Source organism: Balaenoptera musculus, chromosome 14 (genome assembly GCF_009873245.2).
Source record: "Balaenoptera musculus isolate JJ_BM4_2016_0621 chromosome 14, mBalMus1.pri.v3, whole genome shotgun sequence".
In the NCBI taxonomy this organism is placed as follows: Eukaryota; Metazoa; Chordata; class Mammalia; order Artiodactyla; family Balaenopteridae; genus Balaenoptera; species Balaenoptera musculus.
Genome location: NC_045798.1, coordinates 1,989,091 through 2,011,727, shown reverse-complemented (window position 1 = coordinate 2,011,727; position 22,637 = coordinate 1,989,091).

The following is a 22,637-nucleotide window of genomic DNA, read 5'->3' as shown; positions in this document are numbered from 1 at the left end:
GGGTTCATTTATTTTCAGGCCAAAAACGCAAAGTGGATTTACCCTGCGGCCCCCAGGTTGGTCCCTCGGGCGCCCCCGCTTCATCCCCCAGGTACTGATTTCTGGGTGCCTGCCCAGCCTGGCTTCCCTGGGTACCTGCTGCAGGGGCTGGGTTTCTCCATGGAACTTATGACCTTTGGATCCAGTGGAAAGCAGCCTTTAGAGTGTGCTGCCCTTTTCCCAGATGAGACACAGCATGGTTAGTTCTCTTAAAACAAAAAAAGAGAGATGCTGAAAGTTGTACAAATTTTGCTTTGGCTGGTGTGGCCTATACTGCTGCTAATCCTTTCTAATGTCCTTCATCCCTTTTTCCTGTACTAACAAGATACCGATTTATTTAGGTGGCAATGTACCCAGGTTCTGCAGAAGTAACCATGTTATGCTGTTCTGGCCAAGGAGCTGTGCTGATTGGGGGTCAGGAAGGAAGAGTTCTGGAAAAAACGTTTGCCTTCCTCATAAAGGGGAGTAGATGAGGTTAGTGTTATCCCCCATTCTATTTACTGTCCTGATTAGAGATGTGATGGCTGGAGCTGTGACAGCAGTCTTGCAATCATGAGGGAAAGGCCAGGAGGCTCATAATGACAGCCTTGCCATCCTTGAGCCATTGAATCATGGCCAGCAGCTGCCTACTTCTCATGTGAGAAAAAATAAAGCCTTATTTGTTTAAGACACTGTTAGTTGTGTATTCTATTGCTTTTGTCAAACCCATTTTTAACTGATATAACAATAAATCTTTCCCTTTTTTATCTCAGGCTCCAGAGAAGAGTTGTGATAAAATATACTGCATGATATTCTCTTGGGGTCCCTTCCTGTTCTCCCTCCCACAAGAAGAGAATTTTCAGTTAAACTGTGGACTTAACTCTTCAGTCCTGATTCAGGCAAAAGTCCCACGGGGAGGGTTCTCTGCATAAAGCCAAAGATTCCTATTTTCCTTCCCCAAACTGAACATTTTCCACTTCTGTTTAATTACTAATATGCTGCAGATATACTTAAGATGCGACCCCAGCATAAAGTATATTTAAAACTCTAGCAAGGATTTCCATTACGCTGATAAATAAAGAATGAGTGGCTCCAGCCTGCCTTCCCCTCATTGCTCAGCTGCTCCCACACGCTTCTCGCTTTGCTGGCAGCTCTTCTGCCTGGCCTGTTTGCCCAGACAGTTGATAGGAGCATCATAAGGATAACGCTCGGAGGAGTTGTGAGCCCAGGACTCCACGGGGAATGGCAAATGTGCACACCAGCCAAGAGGCTGTGTGTCAGGTTCGTTTGTCAAGACAGATCTGAAGAGGGAGACGAGTTCCAGAAACAGATTCTCTCCAGCCTGACTCAGGATGGGGCACAGAAAAGGGTCCAGCCTCTGCCTACTGCCCACCCTAGACCTCGTGCACGATCCAGAAATGCTAGCAACCAGAACGCGTAGACTGGGACAGGAGAAACCAACAGATTCTTGGGAGCAGAAACAGCAAAGTGAGACTTGGGCACCAGCGGAAGCTCTAGGATGAAACATGAGTGTCAATGTGGCTCAGTCAACAGTTTATTTCCCGCAGGTCAAAAATTCTACAGCTGCAAAGTATTCATCTGGGTTAAGATACTATGATTCCACTACAGTACAACACAAATGAACCTATCTACAAAACAGAAACAGACTCACAGACATAGAGGAAGGACTTGTGGTTGCCAAGGGGGAGGTGGGGAGTGGGAGGAACAGACCGGGAGTTTGGGATTAGCAGATGCAAACTAGTATATACAGGATAGATAAACAACAAGGTCCTACTGTATAGCACAGGGAACTATATCTAAACTCCTGGGATAAACCATAACGGAAAAGAATATAAAACAAGAATGTACGTATGTGTATAACTGAGTCACTTTGCTGTACAACAGAAACTAACACAACATTGTAAATCAACTATATTTCAGTAAAAATTACAAAAACCCAAAAAAAAAGTATATTATGATTCCAAAATCCCCAAACAATTGGACATTTTTCTGGATAGATTACAGGGGACGGGAGACCTCAGCAGCTTTGTAGTACTTTTATAAAAGATTGCACAGAGCTGGCCATGGAGGAATGGGCAACAGAAGAGGTAACTTCTGGTGAAAGCAGAAAAAGAACCTGGTGTATCAGGTGGAGAAGGTAATACTGCACAGAGATTCCTGTGGCACCAGGGAATGGGCAACACCGACAGAGGTCTGGGGGTAGATGGGGAATTCAGGGAACAGGTCTCACCAAAAGAGATTTGGGGACACCAGGGGACAGGCATCACTTAGAGAGACCCTGGGGACACCAGGGGACTGGGCACCAACTTATCAGATTCTGGGGATACGAGGGGGACAGGCGTAACTGACAGCAATCCTGGAAGCATCAGGAGGTGTAACTGTATCACATGAATGAAAGGTGTTTGCACAGTTGACCTCCCCCTTGTTCAGCCTCTGCTCCATCATAAGATGGCCACGCCCTTGGCAGTAGCCTTGCCTGCAGCCCGATCCCCAGAGTGAGACATTTACAGGAGACCCCGCTGAACCCCGAGCCTGAAGCAGAGCCGTCCATGCATGCCCGGCCCACTCTGCTGGGCTTCACTTGACCTGCACACCCTGATATGAGAAGCCATGTGCTGTCTCCTCTGACTCGGAGACCTGGGGGTGTTTGTTACACAGCAGTCACTGATGACTAGCTTCCCCTGCTGAAGATGGGCTACCCATGTCACGGAGGGGAGCAGAGAAGTCCGTGATCTGTGCTCAAGAACAATAGTCAATTCGTGCAGCCTATTAATCCCATCTGCATTTGGAGAGAAAGAAAATCATTATATGGTAACGCAAGAGATTTTACGCTTCACATGGGAAGTTACCCCAGGGTGTCCCATTATAATTTCATAGACTGAATATCCGTGTGTATCACCAACACGTGTCTACACATGTGAGTTAACATAGGAATGAGCTGCTCGCTGGTTTATCACAACACGCATGACAGAGTCCTCAGCCACCACCACCCCCAGCCTGCCGTGGCTGTTTCTCAGGGCGCCTGGGGGTCTCAGTCCCACACGCGGTCCTGGTTAGTCCTTGTTTTACAAAATCAAATAGACAACCTCCAAAACACACACACACACGTGTATGTCTTATTTCCTTTATTTGATGTCAGGGACTCAAGAATTTATTCTGTTTTTCAACTGTATCGTATATGCCACTCCATTGTACAAGCATCTTTCACTTAATGTCTCAACAATCCTGAAAAAAAATCAGAAGCCCGGTGGGAAATTGCTTTCCAGGATCCTATTTTCTACTATTTCAAATTGAAAAAGTTATTACACGTTACACGTCAACCCAAATGCCCCAACCAATTTCCTAAATGTAACTTTAAAAAAGCAGTAAAACTCCTACCTGTACATAACAAACTGTCCTGGGAGCAGGTAAAAATCTTACAGCATCAATTCCTGACTATCAGACAATTCATACAATTGTCACACAGTTGTTCTGGACGCGGTACCTCTGGGATATGTGAGCTGCACGGCCCTTTAGCCTCTCCAAATATCTACACTTGATTTTGAAGTTCTACCACTTGTATTTCGAGTATATGTTGAAACTTTGTCCTCTTATCATTTTGTTTAAAATGCCATCTTGAATCTTGGGATCCAAAATTTATATTTCTCTTTAAATACATATCTGAGAAGTGATATATTTATATCATATACCTGTATTATATTCTACATTATATATGTAATATATGCATATACATATATATAATGAAACTTGGTATTAAAAACCAACAAGTGTACTTCCGGGAACATATTTACGGGTGAGACACTGGGTGGGGTATGACTGAAATTTCAGAGCTAGGATTCCAGATTCTCCCAGCACTGTTTGAATCTCACACCCTCCACTACGAAGCTCTGTGTCCTAAAGTATGTTGTGTAAACTCTGTTTTTTCTTGCATGAAACAGAAATACTATGCTGTATACCTGAAAGTAACGTAATATTGTAAATCAACTATACATCCATTTAAAAAGCAGAACTAATATTACCTAACACGTAGCATGGTAAGAATTAAATGAAATAATGCATATTTTTCACAATAACTGGCCCCCTTTCTCATGAGAGGAATGTACACGTACATCCCCTCTATTGACCCAAGATGACCACGTTCTTGCTTTGGCCAATGCACTGGGAACAGTTTGTGTGTGTGTCACTTTTAGGTGAAATGCTTTAAGCGTCACCTCTGGTTTGCTATTTTCTCTGTTTCTCTGTTCCTCCACAATCATGGAAACATGCACTGAAATGGATCTCCCTTCTGCCCAGGTCCCTCAGAACTAAAATGAGCAGAGCCCTCTGGTGACCTGTTACAGGCAAAAGCATGATTCAAGAATAAACATATTTTTAAACCACTGAGATTTGCAATTCGTTTGTTACAGCAGCATAAGCTAACCCATCCTGACTGATTCTACATGCTTCCTATGAAGTGTGTGATAAATCTAGCTTTGGGTAACTTTGGAAAAGTTGTTTCATCTCTTTTTTTTAATTTAATTTTTATTTTATAGTGGAGTATAGTTGATTTACAATGTTCTGTTAGTCTCAGGTGTACAGCAAAGTGATTCAGTTATACATATACATATATCCATTCTTTTTCAGATTCTTTTTCCATATAGGTTATTACAGAATATTGGGCAGAGTTCCCTGTGCTATACAGTAGGTCCTTGTTGGTTATCTATTTTATTTATAGTAGTGTGTATATGTTAATCCCAAACTCCTAATTTATCCCTCCCCCCCTCCCCACCTTTCCCCTTTGGTAACCATAAATTTGTTTTCTATGTCTGTGAGTCTATTTTTGTTTTGTAACTAAGTTCATCTGTATCCTTGTTTTCGATCCCACATGGCCTGATGAAAGGCTGTACCAGCCTATTGGGGGCCTAGAGCCTGGAGGCTCCTGGTTCCTGCCTCTCCTGCCCGCGGGAGTGACCGTCCTGCCCACCTTTGGGTCCCACCCAGGCCTAGCTCGGAGTTACTCCTTCCGTAAGACTGGCCAATGGCCGCCAACCATGATGATTTCCTGCCTTTTGAAATCCCACAGAATTTTTTAAAAATTAAAGTGTACTTGATTTACAATGTGCTAATCTCTGCTGTACAGCGAAGTGACTCAGTTATACACATATAGACTTTCTTGTTTTATATTCTTTTCCATTATGGTTTACCCCAGGAGATTGGATATCGTTTCCTGTGCTATATACAGTAGGACCTTGTTGTTTATCCATTCTACATGTAATAGTTTGCATCTGCTAATCCCAAACTCCCAATCCATCCCTCCCCTACCCCCCACTCTTGGCAACCACAAGTCTGTTCTCTATGTCTGTGAGTCTGTTTCTGTTTCGTAGACATGTTCATTTGTGTCATATTTTAGATTCCACATATAAGTGATATCATATGGTACTTGTCTTTCTCTGTCTGACTTACTTCACTTAGTATGATCACCTCTAGGTCCATCCATGTTGCTGCAAATGGCATTATTTCATTCTTTTTTTATGGCTGAGTAATATTCCACTGTATATATGTACCACATCTTCTTTATCCATTCATCTGTTGATGGACATTTAGGTTGCTTCCATATCTTGGCTATTGTAAATAGTGCTGCAATGAACTTTGGGTGCATCTATCTTTTCGAATTATGGTTTTCTCTGGATATATGCCCAGGAGTAGGATTGCTGGATCACATGGTAGCTCTATTTTTAGTTTTTTAAGAAACCTCCATACTGTTCTCCATAGTGGTTGTACCAATTTACATTCCCACCAACAGTGTAGGAGATGTTTCATCTCTTGAAGCTGCAGTTTCCTCGTCTGTGATACAGGAGTGATAGTATCACATCTGCCTGCTGGTTCTGCAGTGGGACAGAAATGCACAGTGACACGGAAAGCCCATAGCACCGTCAGGGGCTATTATCATCGCAGTCACTATTATCATCATCTTTACCATTTCAAAGGTATTCAGTGAACACTTTTAGAATTTAGCTGAACTAGGTTTACCTATTCTCATTAATGGGGAACAAAATCTATTGTATTTCCTCTGAGAGGCCCAACCCATCGATCTCTGGGCTGTGTGTCCCAACTCACAGCATCTTCAACTGACTATACAGTGTAGATGATACCTGTCCTGTCGTTGTTATTATTATGACTATTATTACTCTTCACATCTCCTCTACAGGTCGGGATCTAGGCCAATAAGATCTGATTTTATCCTCCCGCTTCAACTTCTTTCTCCTCGGAAAATAAAGCTGCGCAAAATTCTTAGCGAAACTTTCCACTGTTTCTCTCTCCACCAATAACTTCTCTGGCCATCTTGCAGATCCTCTTCTCACTGTTTCCACATGCCTGAGATGAGCCGATTTTTTTTTTGTAATTGTTAGTTTATTGTGGTTCTCAATGCCTTTTTATTTTCTAATTTTGAAATAGAGAGACAAGTCAGTTTGCTTTTTTTTTTAAGTACAACATTGGCTCATAAGTGATGCCTGTTCATGAACAAATCACATGTAACACTAATAGCATAAGCTGTAAAGTTTGAAAAGGCCTTTTGAGGGGTTGAAGGTTGAATTTTTCTTTTTTTAACTTATTTTATATTGGAGTATAGTTAATTAACAGTGTTGTGTTAGTTTCAGAGCTACAGCAAAGCGACTCAGTTATACGTATACACGTGTCTCTTCTTTTTCAAATTCCTTTCCCATTTAGCTTGTTACAGAATATCGAGCAGAGCTCCCTGCGCTCTATAGCAGGTCCCTGTTGGTTACCTATTTCGAATATAGCAGTGTGTCCATGTCAATCCCAGCCGATTTGTAAGGGCAGGTGTTTATGAAGCCTTAGGTGCACTTGGGTGCAGTGGATGGTAGTAATGCGTCCTGGTGTCGCTGGGAATTTCCCCCATTCCAGCCACAGGGAGCTGAGCCAACACAAATGCCCAAACTGCGGCCGGGCCGGATGAACCTGAGGTCTCCGAGGACATGGGACTCACCTGGGCCGGGCTGGCCGCAGCTTGAGGCGCCTGCTGCCCTCTGGCGCCACCTACTGGCTCTCTTCCACCTCTATCCCAGAGCTTCCTCAGGCTCAAAAATCAGAAAAAAGGGACGATTTTGCGCTGGTCGCATTCTCTTTTATCAATATAACAATTGTGGGAGTGGAGAGATGGCGTTCTGATTCCTAAAGTGGTACATTCATGCTTGCCCTTTGTAGAAAATACAGAAACAGCCCAAAGACAAATCCCAACTATAAGCAAGGCCCTCCCACCCATAAAGCCCCACTTTGAAATAACAGTTGTTCTTATTTTTGGTACCAACCTTTCCGGTTTATCTTATGATATTATTTTCTTATGTGTATTATATGCATCTTATATTTATTATATGTATTTTCTCTATACATATAACATTAGGGGAAGATTATTGTTACTTTATTTTGTTTTTCCTAGATTCTGTTCTGTAACCTGATTGGTTCTACTTAATACACACTTACCCATAAAATAACTTTTTCTTTTAAGTTGAGGTGTTTGAACATTGTCATTCATAGAAACATTCCATGACTGTGTAATATCCGCCTCCCGTTGTTTGATATTTCACTTGATTCTGCATGATATCCTTGGATACAAACTTGCTTGCTAGGAATTTCATGGTTTCATGATTTCATAGCAATTTATTCCTAGGAACAAAATCCCCGAATCCACCGATTGTAGGTTTTTATATGGCTCTGGCTTCTCACTGCCTAATTGCCATCTAGGATGTACCAATTTGCATCCCCACAAGCAGCGCCTCTTTCCCTGCATCCTCACCAACATCTGGTGTTATCATTTGTTAAAAATCATAGCCCACTTGGTATGTTTAAAAATGGCACCTCTTTGCTTTAATTTGCTTGGGGGGCAGTGCAGTCCAGCCACGGACCAGCTGTGTGACCTTGGGCCAGTCACCTAACCTCTCTGTGCCTCAGTTTCCTCGACTGTACAATGGGAATAAAGGGAGTAGTGATGCCTCCTGGGCTTGTGTGAGTCTGGAATGAGCCAATATGTGGACAGCCCCGAGGACACCGGCTCACACAGAGGGCAGTGCAAACGTCGCTCTCACTGTTTCCCTCGGTTAACTAAAGAAGGGCTGCATTTCTCAGTAATATGTTCGGTTGGACGGGTGTCATTACCCCAAGCTCATAGCAGCTCTCTTGAAACAATATTATTTATTTGTGAGCAACATTGTTTTCTCTGACATTTACCATTAGGAAGATTTGATCTACATTTTACCCAGTGGAGCAGAAAAGACTTTAGGATACTAACCTGAAGGGATAACTTTCAATTGTATGGTCTTTTAGAATTTGAAAAGCTGCTTCTGATTTAAAAATAATAATAACAAGATGAATTCATAGATAGATAGTATGATGGGAAAGTGGACACATTTGAGCTAAAGCAAATATAGCAAAATGCTAATTGTAGAATCTAGATGGTGGGCATACCTGTGCTCATGGCACAACTCGTTCACGTTTTTATGTGTTTGACAAATATCTTAAAAGTCATTAATGGCGGGAGCTGCTTTTGAGACATTATTTCATTTCTTCACTCTCTGACCAAGCAGATGCCTCGGTCTCTTGAGCATATCTGTCTTCCCTGGCTGAGTTCTGAGTGCTGGGGTCATGAGGTCTTGCCTGTGACCCTTCCCCTTTGTAAATTTGCTTCCTCCAGCAAAAGACTAATGGCCCTGGGGGCTTCAGCCATCTCTCACCCACACACCTGTCTCCAGTACCCGCCCCTTCAGGGAGGGCCACCCGACACTGACAGCCATGCACAGCCCTCCCCTGACACACCGGAGTGGCACCTCAAGTTCAACCAGATCAAAACCAGAGGCACCGTTACCATCAAGAACCTCAAGTTCTATGTATACACAATGGAATATTACTCAGCCGTAAAAAAGAATGAAATCATGCCAGTGGCAGCGACATGAATGGACCTATCGTACTAAGTGAAGTAAGTCTGACAGACAAAAACAAATATCATATGATACCTCTTATATGTAGAATCTAAAAAATGATACAAATTAACTTTTTTACAAAACAGAAACACACAGAAAACAAACTTATGGTTACTAAAGGGGAAAAGAGGGGAGGGATAAATTAGGAGTTTGGAATTAGTAGATACATACTATATAAAATAGATAAGCAACAAGGATTTACTGTATACCACAGAGAACTACATTCAATATCTTGTAATAACCTATAATGGAAAAGAATCTGAAAAAAATGTATATATATACATGTATATATATACACACACACACACACATATATATAACTGAATCACTTTGCTGTACACCTGAAACTAACACAACGTTGTAAATCAACTTTAGTTGAATTGAGAAAAAAGAGCCTCAAGTTTCCCCCAATCCAGCCCCACTCCAACCCTCTCTTGCAGCTCACAGCCCAGCGCTGGCATCGTTTGTGCTGCAGCGTCCCAGGACCACCTTCCCCTCTGTCCACGAGAATAAAATAACCCCATCGCACGTCCGCACTGCAAGCACCGGGTCCGACCTCTCAGGACACGACACCACTGAAGAATCAAGGTCAAACTCTTTCACCATCTGGCCGACCTCAGCTTCCCGAGGGAGAATTATTAACAAGACAGGGGCCGGGGCAGAGGAAGTTCATATGGCACAGGTGGTTTGTTTGTATGGTTATGAGCTTGGGGATTCCGCAGGGGCTCAGACCACCACAGGGCCTGCGGACAAGCTCACCGCTAAATCACTGGCTCCTGCTCTGGTCACCTAGGTATCCCTTCCCTCCTTGCCCCGCTCCCCGTTTCCAATAGGATTACGAGACGCCACTAAGCATTGTGGGAAACTCCCTCCGATTCCCTTCTCAGGAGGCCTTGATTATGAAAGCCCAGGCCCGGTGTTTTATTCCACCTATTGACCAGAGAGCCCCCTGCTGTCTTGGGAGCCTTCACAGGCCTGAATAGGCTCTAGTTTACAAAAGCAGTCGCGGCGGGGAAGCTTTAGACGGTGCCGTCCTACAGGTAACCATTGTCTGCGGATTATTCATGTCCTGCTAACTTTGGGGGCCTGAAGTCGGAAGGGGCCCGCCTGCAGAAGCGATGATAAACAGCTCTTAAAGGGTCGCACAGGTCAGTGAGAAATGGGATTTGATTGACACCGATTCTATTGACCCAAGGATTTTAAGAACAGTTGTCAAGGAGAAAAAGAAGCCGCATTCCACAGCTGGGCAAAGAGCCTGGACTCAGGGACTGTGACAGAGCGCCCTCTGCTGCTCATTCAATGCTCTGCAGGCCGTGAAAGCAAATGCAGAGAAAAACCCCTAGAGACAGCAGAGGCCACGGGGACCAGCTAAGTGTCCTCATACTACCAAGCCCTGCGTGGAGAGGGGCCATGAGTTTTTTTTAAATGCAGTTTCATTGAGCTATGATTTACACCCCCATTGTAAAGGTAGAGTTGGATGGTTTTTAGTACATTTATAGTTATGCAACCATCACCACAATCCGGTTCTGGAATGTTCCCATCACCCGGGAAAGTTTCCAGCCTCAGGAAACCACTGAGCTGCTTTCTGCCTCTATCGTTTTGCCCACCCTAGGAATCTCACATAAATGAAATCCTGCAGTCAGCAGGCTTTTGTATCCGCTTCCTTCACGTCATGTAATGATTCTGAAGTTCATTTATGTTGCTGCAGGGTTCAATAGTCTTCCTACTGTATAGCACAAGGACATCTGCTCACTACTGTATAATAACCTATATGGGAAAAGAATCTGAAAAAGAGTGGATACATGTATAGGTAGAACTGATTCACTTTGCTGTACACCTGACACTAACACAACATTGTAAATCCACTGTACTCCAATATAAAATGGAAACAAATTTTAGATAGTATTCCTTTGTATGGATTTACCACGTTTTGTGTATCCCCTCACCTGTTGGTGGACATTTGGGTTTCTGACTTTTATGAATCATGCTACTAAGAACATTTGTAGACAAGTCTTTGTGTGAACGTGTGTTTTCATTTCTCTTGGGTAAATACCCAGGAGTAAAACTGCTGGGTCACATAAGACTATGTTTAGCTTTTTCAAAAACTGACAAATTGTTTTCCAAAAGAGCTGCACCATTTTACACGCCCACCAACAAAGTAGGAGGCTTTTAGTTTCCCTGTGTCCTGGCCATCACAGCCCAGGCACGCCTGCTTCCCGCCTCTTAGCGATGGGTCCTTTTCTCTGGACCTGTTCCCCATTCTGGGGGCTCAAGTGCACTTTAGAGGTTCCCCCCTCTCTGCCCCACATTTGACCCACATAAGGGAAATAGAGTTACAGATGTAGAAAATAAACTTATGGTTACCAGGGAATAAGGGAGGGGAGAGAGAAATTGGGAGATTGGGACTGACATATACACACTATTATACATAAAATAGGTAACTAATAAGGACCTACTGAACTCTATCAGTACTCTGGAATGGCCTATATGGGAAAAGAATCTAAAAGAGTGGATATATATATACGTATAACTGATTCACTTTGCTGTACAACAGAAAATAACATTGTAAATCAACTATACTCCAATAAAAATTAATTAAAAAAAATAAATATAGGGGCTTCCCTGGTGGTGCAGTGGTTGAGAATCTGCCTGCTAATGCAGGGGACACAGGTTCGTGCCCTGGTCTGGGAGGATCCCACATGCCGCGGAGCAACTAGGCCCGTGAGCCACAACTACTGAGCCTGCGCGTCTGGAGCCTGTGCTCCGCAACAAGAGAGGTCACGATAGTGAGAGGCCCGCGCACCGCGATGAAGAGTGGCCCCCGCCTGCTGCAACTAGAGAAAGCCCTCGCACAGAAACGAAGACCCAACATAGCAATCAATCAATCAATAAATCTTTAAAAATATATATATATATAAAAATAAAATCAGTTGCAAAATTTTTTTCTTTATTGAAGTATAGTTGATTTACAATGTTATGCTAATTTCTGCTATACAGCAAAGTGACTCATTATACACATATATATATTTTTTTATATTATCCCATTGCTTCTTTTTATTTATTTATTTTTGTTTTTGTTTTTTGGTTTGTTTTATAAATTTATTTATTTTTGGCTGCGTTGGGTCTTCGTTGCTGCACGCGGGCTTTCTCTAGTTGTAGTGAGTGGGGGCTACTCTTCGTTGCGGTTTGTGGCCTTCTCATTGCAGTGGCTTCTCTTGTTGTGGAGCACGGGCTCTAGGCACGTGGGCTTCAGTAGTTGTGGCATGCAGGCTCAGTAGTTGTGGCTCGCGGGCTCTAGAGCGCAGGCTCAGTAGTTGTGGTGCACGGACTTAGCTGCTCTGTGGTATGTGGGATCTTCCCAGGCCAGGGCTCGAACCCGTGTCCCCTGCATTGGCAGGTGGATTCTTAACCACTGCGCCACCAGGGAAGTCCCTACATTCTTTTTAATATTCTTTTCCGTTATGATTTATCCTAGGAGATTGGATATAGTTCCCTGTGCTATATAGTAGGACCTTGTTGTTTATCTATTCTAAATGTAGTAGTTTGTGTCTGCTAACCCCAAACTCCCAGTCCATTCCTCTCCCTTCCCCCCCCTCCCCCTTGGCAACCACAAGTCTGTTCACTATGTCTGTGAGTCTGTTTCTGTTTTGTAGATAAGTTCATTTGCAGGTGCAACATTTAAATGCCCTGGTGGTGCAGTGGTTAAGACTCTCCACTCCCAGTGCAGGGGGCCCAGGTTCGATCCCTGGTCGGGGAACTAGATCCCACATGCATGCTGCAACTAAGGAGCCCACCTGCCACAACTAAGGAGCTCACGTGCTGCAACTAAGGGCCCCACCTGCTGCAACTAAGACCCGGTACAACCAAATAAGTAAATAAAATTTTTTTTTTAATAAATAAAATAAATGCAAAGAAGTCTCACGTGAAGACCCGGATGGCCAGCTTCTCCTGAAAACTTGGACGTGCTGGCAAGCCTGCCCTGTGCTCCTGGCCGGCGGCAGTCAGCTGGCGCTGGGTGGCAGCTGCTGCTTCAGATGAGCCTTGTGTCCTCGTCCCCACAGTCCGCACCACTTCCTGCTGCCTCTGCATCCCTGAGGTCAGGGCCATTGCCATGTGCCCCGCTGGGTTTTTTTAATCATATGGTTAGAATAAAATTGGGAAACTAACCAGTCCTAGAGAGTATTTGAAGAAAAAAATGGGAGAAAACAAATTTCCGCTGTGAAAGTAAAGGCCATGTCTCTGTTCCGTCCACCTGCTCAAGGTCACTCATTTTTGTCCCCTGTGATGCCAGTGGCATTTGAGCTGGTGACTCCCGGCTCTGAGCCTTGATTATTTCATTCTTCCAACAAACAGGTACTGAGTTCAAGTCCAGTAAATGGCCCCCAAAATACACATGCAATGGCTCGTGAGATGCAGGCAGACTGCATCATCTGAATGTTAATTATCCATGTTGATATTAACCTTGACCAACGTTTATCCCAGGACAGCTTCCTCCCGGTACCCAGCCCAGGAGGTTTTCTCCTGGGATATTTTCCACCACGTCACTCTAAATGTTTGCTTCAGCCAAAGGTAATTTAAAAGCCAAACGGTAACTTTCAAAGTTTCATTGTTAATTATTCGTCCTTTATTCTTCAGCAAAAATACTCATTTCCGTGGACAAAAGTAGGTTTCAAAGTACTGCTGTGTGATGTAACACAACCCCAAATCAGGTCTGAGGTCTGTGGTCTCAGAGACTTCGGCCAGTTTGACAGCATCCAAGAAAAATCCAGGGTGCATTTTTCCACCAAAGTGCCAAGCTTTGAAATAACTTTTGCAAAGGCTGGCACGTGATGGAATTATTCCTAACAGGCCTTGGCGTTGACTTCCAATGATCCATTCACTTGTCATTCACAAGGAAATGCAGTTTCCCTCTCACGGAAATGGTTCATTTTGTCATGAATGAACAGAAGCAGGAAAATTGAATCAAACTAAGATGTGTTTCACCTGCTAGAACCATCTCTGAACATTTAACAGATGAGAGCCTGGGAGGCAAGAAGATTTGGGGTAAATGGTGTGGGTTCCACCCACCGCCCCTGAAGCTCTCCTCCCCCCGAACCTTCCAAAGGGGCAATGGTTGCCAGATACTTAAAGTGATGATTTCTCCCAGTGTGGTTTTTTTTTTTCAGTCACAAAATTTTAATCAGTTGCTAATTGGCACTGTGTTCTTACTTTTTAATTTTTATTGGAGTATAGTTGATTTACAATGTTCTGTTAGTTTCAGGTGTACAGCAAAGTGACTCAGTTATACATATGCATATATCCACTCTTTTTTAGATTCTTTTCCCATATAGGTCATTACAGAGTATTGAATAGAGTTCCCTGTGCTATGCAGTAGGTCCTTATTAGTTATCTATTTATATACAGTAGTATGTATACGTCAATCCCAATCTCCCAATTTATCCCTCCCCCCTTCTTCCTTGGTAACCATAAGTTTATTTTCTACATCTGTGACTCTATTTCTGTTTTGTAAATAGGTTCATTTGCACCGTTTTTTTAGATTCCACATATAAGCGATATCATATGATACTTGTCTTTGTCTAAGTGTTTTTAAGGCCACATGAGCTGTGGTTGCTTGACATCCCTGGAAGAGAAGCTCTTCTTGTTATTCCCCAGGACAGTGGGATGGGCCCGCTCCTGGGGCATTGTTTTGAAATCCTGGAACAGGCCTTCCACGGGAATGCTCTGGTCAACACGGATGATCTGCAGGGGTTGTCACGAAGCTTCAATACTGAGATGAGTAACGAATGTGCAGTGGGACATGTCCTCCTGTGATGGACCCTCCTCCTGCAGAGGGGCAGCTCCGTGTCCTCCACGGGTCCCGTCTCAGCACCCCAGACGCTTCTCCCGACTCCTCAGGCACTGGCTAACCCAACATCCTTCTTACATATGGGGAGATCGAGGCCCAGAGAAGAAAGCAGAGTCAAGAAAAGATAACCATCATCAAAGTGACGGTGATGGGATGAAACGTGTCTCAGAATCTATGAAAACTGATCATTCAACTTATCTCAATCAAGCTTATTCACTGACGGAGCAGGCAGTGAAAACAGCAGGTGATGTCATCTGAAATTGTGCTGTTCGAGACTGGTTTCTTTGAGGGGAAGCCTGGCATCTACCTGTTCAAATGAAAATACGTCCCCAGTGGGGGTTCAGCTCCACAATAGCCAGGCCCCATCCCAGCTTCTCCCTCAATGGAGACACCTGGTCCTTCATCCCCGATACTTGGCTGGTCCCCTGGTTCTGCCAGCGCTTCCTTGTAAACACCCCTGTGTCTGTCCTCTCCTCCGAAGCCCACGGCTCCACCCTTGGCAAGCCCCTGCCGCAGACTTCTGGAGACCCCCAATTGCAGTCTCTACGGTTACAATTCGTATAGAGACCTCAAAGGGAAAAGCCATCACTGAGAAGGTCAGTGGCATTGTCCAGAAGAGGGCAACGTGGACCCCCCAGTGGGAGCCGGGTTCCCCCCATGACCTGTCACGTGAATGTCTCAGCTCCTCCCTCTGGCTTCTGGATAAGGTGTAGGGCCAAGTGTGAAATGGAAACGGGGAGCAGGAAAAAGTGCCGTTAGAGACTCTAAAATAGGACACTGCCCCATCTGTGTGGTCTCGTTCTCGACCTCTCCTGGTGGTTTGTTGTTTTTTTTTTTATGAGGCTTTTAATTCATTATTATGTTTTTAATTGAAGTATAATGATCTACAATGCTGTGTTAATCACTGCTGTGCAGCAGAGTGACTCAGGGATACATATACACACACTCTTTTCTTTATATTCTTTTCCATGATGGTTTATCACGAGATACTGAATACAGCTCTCTGTGCTATACAGTAGGAGCTTGGTGTTTGTCATGGTGTCTTTATTTGCTACTTAATGTCATGCTTCCTGGGAGATGAAAATACTCTCGAGGTGAGAACAGACCTGCACAGATTCTGGGGGTCCCGTCCTGTGACTCGGCACGCAGTTCACCCTCCACCAGCCACTGGACCCGGCAGGGCCACTAGACCCAGTCCCCTTCCCCAGGGACCCACTGACCCAGCCCACACTGGATGGTAACCCCCCCCAAAAGCTGGCAACCTCCAGGCCAGGATGCACTCGGCACCTGGACTGGGGCAGGTGAGGCTTCAGCCGCTGAGTCGCCCGGCAGCCACTGCCAGGCCCCGCCTGAGACCCCGCGGCGTGCGTGCACCTGGCCCCGACTCCCCGTGCTCAGCCCCGCCCCCGAGGAGGGTGTAGGCAGGAGGCTGCGTGTCACAGAGCGAGGGTGAGCAGGGAGGGCCCAGGCATGCAGGGTGGCGGGGGTGAGGGCTGGGCGCCTGAGGACCCATCCCAGGAGGCAGAGGCAGGACCACCTGAGGGCACAGCCAACCCCCCAGCGCAAGCTCCACTGTCCCATCGGACCCACGAGACACCCGCTCAAAAACAAAACGATTAAGAATTGTAAGATGGCAAGTGTCACGGGCTGAACTGCCCCCCTCCCCACAACAAGCACCCAGGACCTCAGAATCTGATCTTAGTTGGAAATAGGGTCCTTGCGGATGGAATTAGTTAAGATGAGGTCATCCTGGGGTTGAGTGAGCCCCTAACCCAGCAGGATTGGTGTCTTATGAAAAAGGGGGAATTTGGACACAGACCGGAGTGCAGGAAGAAGACTGTGAAGACACAGGGGGACACGGGGCTGTCTGCAGGCCAAGGAGAGACGCCCGGGACGGATTCTCCCTCGTGGGCCCAGAAGGAGCCAGCCCTGCGGCACCTGCCCTGTGAGAGGATTCGTTCCTGCTGGTCGAGCTGCCTGCCCTACAGTGCCTCGTCACGGCCTCCCCGGGACACTTACAAAGAGACTGCCGTGCGTTGAACCCCCAGCACAGGCCCTCCTGAGTATGGGGCCTCGTGTGACCACACCGGTCTCACCCAGGAGGCCGGCCTGCTGGCTTCCGAGTCCCACTAGTGGACGCCTCCTGATTTTGCCTCCTGAGCGTGCATTTCCCTTCTTCGGCTAACGGCGCTCTGATTTGGGTGGGAGGCACCCCCAGCTCACCACGTGCATTCTTTGGGGGGTTGCCCCAGCTCTGGGCACCAGGCTATCCAGGTGGCCGTCACCGTCCCATCTCCCCGGCCATGCTTAGCAGACACAGGGGTGGGAAAATGACCCAACCTGGACAGCGCCTGTACTCCTGGGAGTTCTGCTTGATTTGAGGGACAAACAATGAACCTGGAGATGGCCTGACCGAGAAAGAACTAACAGAGGGGAGACATTCTTAAGCTCTGACGTGTTTCAGGATCATCTCGGGGGCTGAGTAACACACATGGCTAAGCCGGTCCCCGAAGTCCGTGGGTCAGCAGTTCTGGGCTGGGACCAAGAATCCGCATCTCCAGTGACCTCCCAGGTGACGCCGATGGCCCTGGCCCAGGAAGCCCACTTTGAGAACCATCAACAGAATGGAAAGCAGAGCCCAGAGTAAGAGCAGGAAGCCCCAGCCGCGCCTGGAGTCCATCCTCTCCCCGGACTTTCATGAACGTGAGCTTCTCTCAAACTCATGGGAGTGGGTGTTTTACCTCCTCCGTCTAGAGATTCTAACGGATGCCTTCTGAATGATCGGGCCGCCTCTCCTGCCTCGTTCCACGTCTTCCCCAGGATGCTGAGGAACCGCGCTGCTCCCTCCGTGCTCGCCCGTCATCCCTCCGACAGCTGTCACATCCTCTCCTCCTGGAACCTTCTCCCCTCTCGGTCCAGCAGTCACATTCCCAGAATGTTCAAAAGCCCAGATCAAGCCACGTGACCTCACAATTCACCAGTTCGGCTATGACTGTACCTTGATTGTCCCAGCAGAGCCGGGAAGCGCGGGGGCCTGGCTTTCTCCCACCCGAAAGGGATGTTTCTCCGAAGGTTTCCCGACTGCGGGCTGGCTCCGGGTGGCTGCTTTAGGCCGCGGGACAGGATTGTGTTTCCGAGAAGCAGCTCGGCGTCGGGGAGGGGTGTGGTGACCGAGGGCATGGGAGCCGAGGCCAAGGGTTCACATCCCACCTCTGGGATGTGACCCCCAAGCCCAGCTCGTAAAAGGGGGCGCGGCTTCTGCCTGGTGCTCCGGAGGCGCTCACTCTGAGATCCAGCCGCCGTGCCGTGCGGAAGCCCAGGACACACGCACAGGCCACGTGCAGGTGCTTGGCCACCACAGGCCACCAGACGTGAGGGGGTGGAGCTTCCGCACTGCCCCGGGCACCACCTGATTGCAGCCGCGTGAGTGAGCAGAGCGGGAACCCCCCGCGGGGCCCTGTCAACCCCGGAATCACGGGAGAGGATGATGAGATGACTGCTGTGGTCTCAGGTACCTGGTTTGGGGGCAAATTGTTACACAGTGATAACAACAGACACACAGGAAGGAGGGCACTAGGCGACAGCAAAGTGGGCCCGTGTGGCTTTCACTGCCTGACGTCTTAGTCCATTCAGACTTCTGTAACAGAGCACCACAGACGGGTGGTATTTCTACACGGTTTTCTCCTGGTTCTGGAGGCTGGAAACCCAAGATCAAGGTGCTGGCAGATTTGGTGTCTGGTGAGGACCAGCTTCCTGGTTCATAGTCTTCTCACCGTGTCCTCGCCTGGTAGGAGCGGCGAGAGAGCTCCCTGGGGTCTCTTCAAAAAAGGCACTCATCGCATTCACGAGGGCTCCCCCCTCATGACCTCATCACCAAAGGCCCACCTCAAAACACCACCACAGTGGGATTACGTTTCAACGTGTCAGTTGGAGGGGGACACAAACATTCCTTCTTTTGCACCCAGTATCCATTCCGCTTCCTTCTGGAAACAGCTTCCATCTTCCCTGTGAGAACCACCGCTGTCACCTTCCATCCATGAGCGCAGGGGGTGCCGACCCCATCCCCAGCTCCGGGGCTGAGCACACGACCCAGGCGGGCAGAGCAGAGTCCCCTGGCCGTGGTGCTGTGTTCAGAGGTCTAACCGGGACTGAGTCTCAGCCCCTAGAATTCAAGGTGCAAGAGGTGCCACCGTTACAGGGTGGCTCTCCTGACGGGACACTAGCCTGGAGTCGTCGGTGCCCTTGGGAGGAGATGCTGAGAGTAGGGCCAACACAGGAGGGGCTGCAGGAGCCGGGGGACCCGGACGGGTTGGGGAAGACGAAACCAGCGGCCAGAGTCGGGCCCTTTGGGGTCTGGCCGTGTCCGAAACCGGGGCTCCCCTTCGGGCTTCTCAGTTATGTGAGCCCAAAAAATCCCCATCTTTTGCTGACGCCGCTTTGACTCAACTATTTGGCCCGTGTAGAACTAAAAGGTGCCCTGAGTGACACAGACCAAATCAGGGAGAGAGAACTTGGGCTCTGCCCAGGGCCCGTCTGGGCGACACACCCTGCGTGCTCTGGGTTTCCAAGACGACGGACCAGACCCCAGCTGCCCCTCCCATTTCTACTGTGCCTCGTCCCCCTCACCGCTGGCAGAGCCAATATAAATGGAAGAGTGGCTGCAAGAGGTTTTAGGGCCGTAACAAAACACCCCAAACAGGGGGCTTAAATCGCCATCGATGTCTTCTCTCAGGGCTCCCGAAGCCAGAGTCCAAGGTCAAGGTGTCGGGTGTCGGCAGGGCAGTCCCTCCTGGGGGCTCGGGGGTGGAAGTTCCCTCTTCTCTCCGGCTTCCCGGGCTGCAGCATCCTCGGGGCTCCTCAGCTTGTAGATGCGTCACTCCAGCCTCTGCCTCCACCCTCGCCCGGCCTCCTCCCCGCGTGTCTCCTCTATGCGGGTGTATCTGCGTCCAAGTTCCCCTTTCCTTTCTCTTACAAAGACACCACTCGTTGGACCAGGGCCCACCCTACTCCAGCGTGGCCTTCTCCAAAGTTAACCATCTGCAAAGACCCTATTTCCAGATAAGACCACGTTCATGGCTACCAGGGGCTGAGACCTAAACTTATCTTTTTAGGGGATGCAGTGAAACGTACCACACTGGCTGTGAAATGCCCACCAGTCCATTTCTTTGACCTCCATCTATGCTTCCAGAAACAAAATGCTGTCCTGACTTCTCCCTTCTCGTCCAAGTTTAAAGCTCAGCGAGGAAGACACTCAGCTTGGGCTGTGTCCAGCTCTATGGACACTAGTGGCCTCCCCATGACTTCCCGTGTGAAATGGGGCCCAGGCCTGGGGTCACCAAGGTCCCAGGGGCCCCGTCTCCCGGCCCCACCATCCTGATCATGCAACCCCGTTTCCATGGTTACAGGAGGCTGCAGGAGGGAGTGTGGGAAGGGTGAAGGACAGAGGACAGAGCCAGGAGCCGGGCCCGCCCTCTGCGCTCTGCCCAGACCTTCCAGAAGCCCACCTGGCATCTTCTGCTCGCCCCTCACTGGCCAGATGCGTCAGGTGGCTGACCCCGGCAGGAAGGAAGGCAGGGACGCGGCCTGCCCCCTCCACCCAAACCAGCCCCATTAATACAAAGACGGCGAGGCTGGATCTGGGGACGACGACAGCTTCTCAAGGGCTTTTCTGGGTCCACGGCCTCGTCGTCCTGCCGGCCAGCAGCTGCTCCCCATCCCCCCAGAGCACCCGAGGTCTAATCAGCTGCTCCCACCCGGAAGACAGATTGGGCAGACACAGCTTTTCTGCTTTTCCTGCTCTCTCCCTCCTCCTGTGCCCATCCACCCACCCAACTAATCATCCTGGCAAAAACAGAAAATGTTTAGAGGGAGACGGCAAGGGAGGTCATTTGTCTGCAAGGGAAGCCTTAGGTCTGGTGGCCCAGAAACCCCAAGACCCTGGTCCCTCAGGAGATCAGGGCGCTTCTGGGGGCCAAGGAGACAGCAGGACGGGGAGGAGCCCTCCGTGTGGACAGTCGGTGTGCATTTTGTGTGTCCTTTCATTTGCTTGGCGTTGCTGCTCGCACGGGATACAGTCTCCCTTTCTGGTACCCAGTGCCCTGATTTCCCACCTGCGACCTCCCCAAACCGTCTCTGGTCCAGTTGAGTGGAGCTGATACCAGCCTCACCCGAAATCGTTATTCGGTGAATGAATGAACTAGTGAATGGCCCGTCCGGGCTCTGGAGAAGTCGAGCACGTCACCGCCGCCCCCGCCCCAAGTTAAACAGAGACACGCCCCCCAAGCTCGCTGTGGCCGGCGCCCTGCACGCGCTCAGCATCTCCCCGCCCACAGCTCATTTCGCCGCGCTGGCACGAGTGAAGCACAGCATCCCGGCGCCCCCTCCCGCCGGCACGGTGCCTGGTGCGGAGCAGGCGGCCACAGCGCATCTGCGGGACGGCTACATCAACGCAGGCATGCCCGCCGCACTAGAGACAGACCTGGAGTCCCCGGGGGGGTCATTCACCCCGTTACTCGCACCTGCCTGTTCATCAGCTGAGCAGTATTTCCTTCACTTCACAGCCACGGAGAACCCACCAGGCACCAGGAGGTGGAGCCGGCCCGGGGACAGAAAGGTGCACAAAGGTGGCACCTGCCCCTTCCTGGAGGTCCCGGCAGCCCTTGCTGCCGGGGTGGGACCATTCCAACGGGGCAGTCACAGCCACACGCGGCCCCTGAGCACCTGCAGGGTGGCTGGCGCAACTGGGAAGCTGGTTTTTATTTTATTTTTATGTTTATTCTCATAGCCACCTGTGGCTAGCAGCTTCCCTATTAGAGCAGATCCAGGAGGAAACAGACACAAAAACTAGAAAATGCGGTAGAGAAATTTCAGCGCTATTTCATTCCTTCTGTCTGTCCGTCCATCACAGATCTTCCAGTGAGCACCAGCCCTGTAAGCAGTACCGTGAACACAGCAGTGAATGAGACAGAAACAGCGCCCACCCTGGTGGAGGTTACATTCCGGAGGGAAACGGAAGACAAGAAACTCATGAACGAATAAAACAACTTCCCACAGAGACGAGCGCCGTGGTGACAAGCCGGGTGGAAGCGTCGGGGGCAGTGGCTGCTTTAGACGGGGTGCTGGGGAAGGCTGCCCTGAGGCGGTAACGTTTAAGTGAGGCCCACATGATGAGAAAGAAGCGACCATGCAAAGACAGAAGGGAAGAGCATGGCAGGTGCAAAGGCCCTGAGGTCGGAGGAACAGAGGGGAGTCCTAAGTAAGGCTGATGGAGAGTGACCAGAGGGGATGACCGTGGGAAATGAGGTCTGTGAGGAAGGCCGAGTTCAGACCACCAAACTGACCAATGCACAGTCACGATGCTATTTTAAGAGCAGGCAGTTCCCGTGTGGTTGACCCAGATTGATGGACAGCTGCCCACTGGCCCAAAGATGTGAAGTTCGGGGCCCAAGGTTGTGAAACTTATCTCTTCAGAGTCTGCTACACAAAGCAAGAGGCAGTGCGATAAACTCCTTAAAAAGTGTTTTCAATTCTGGCCGGATATCCTCTGGCCAGGAGGTTTTAAAAAAAACTCACTACCGGTCTATCCATACAATGGAAAATTATTCAGTCACAAAAAGGGACGAGTCACTGACACATGCCACCCCATGCATGGACCTTGACAACATTATGTTTAGTGAAAGAAGCCACACACAGAAAGACACGTCGTATGATTTGAAACATCCAGAAGAGGCAAACCCACAGAGACAGAAGGTAGATTCGTAGTTGCCATGGGCTGGGTG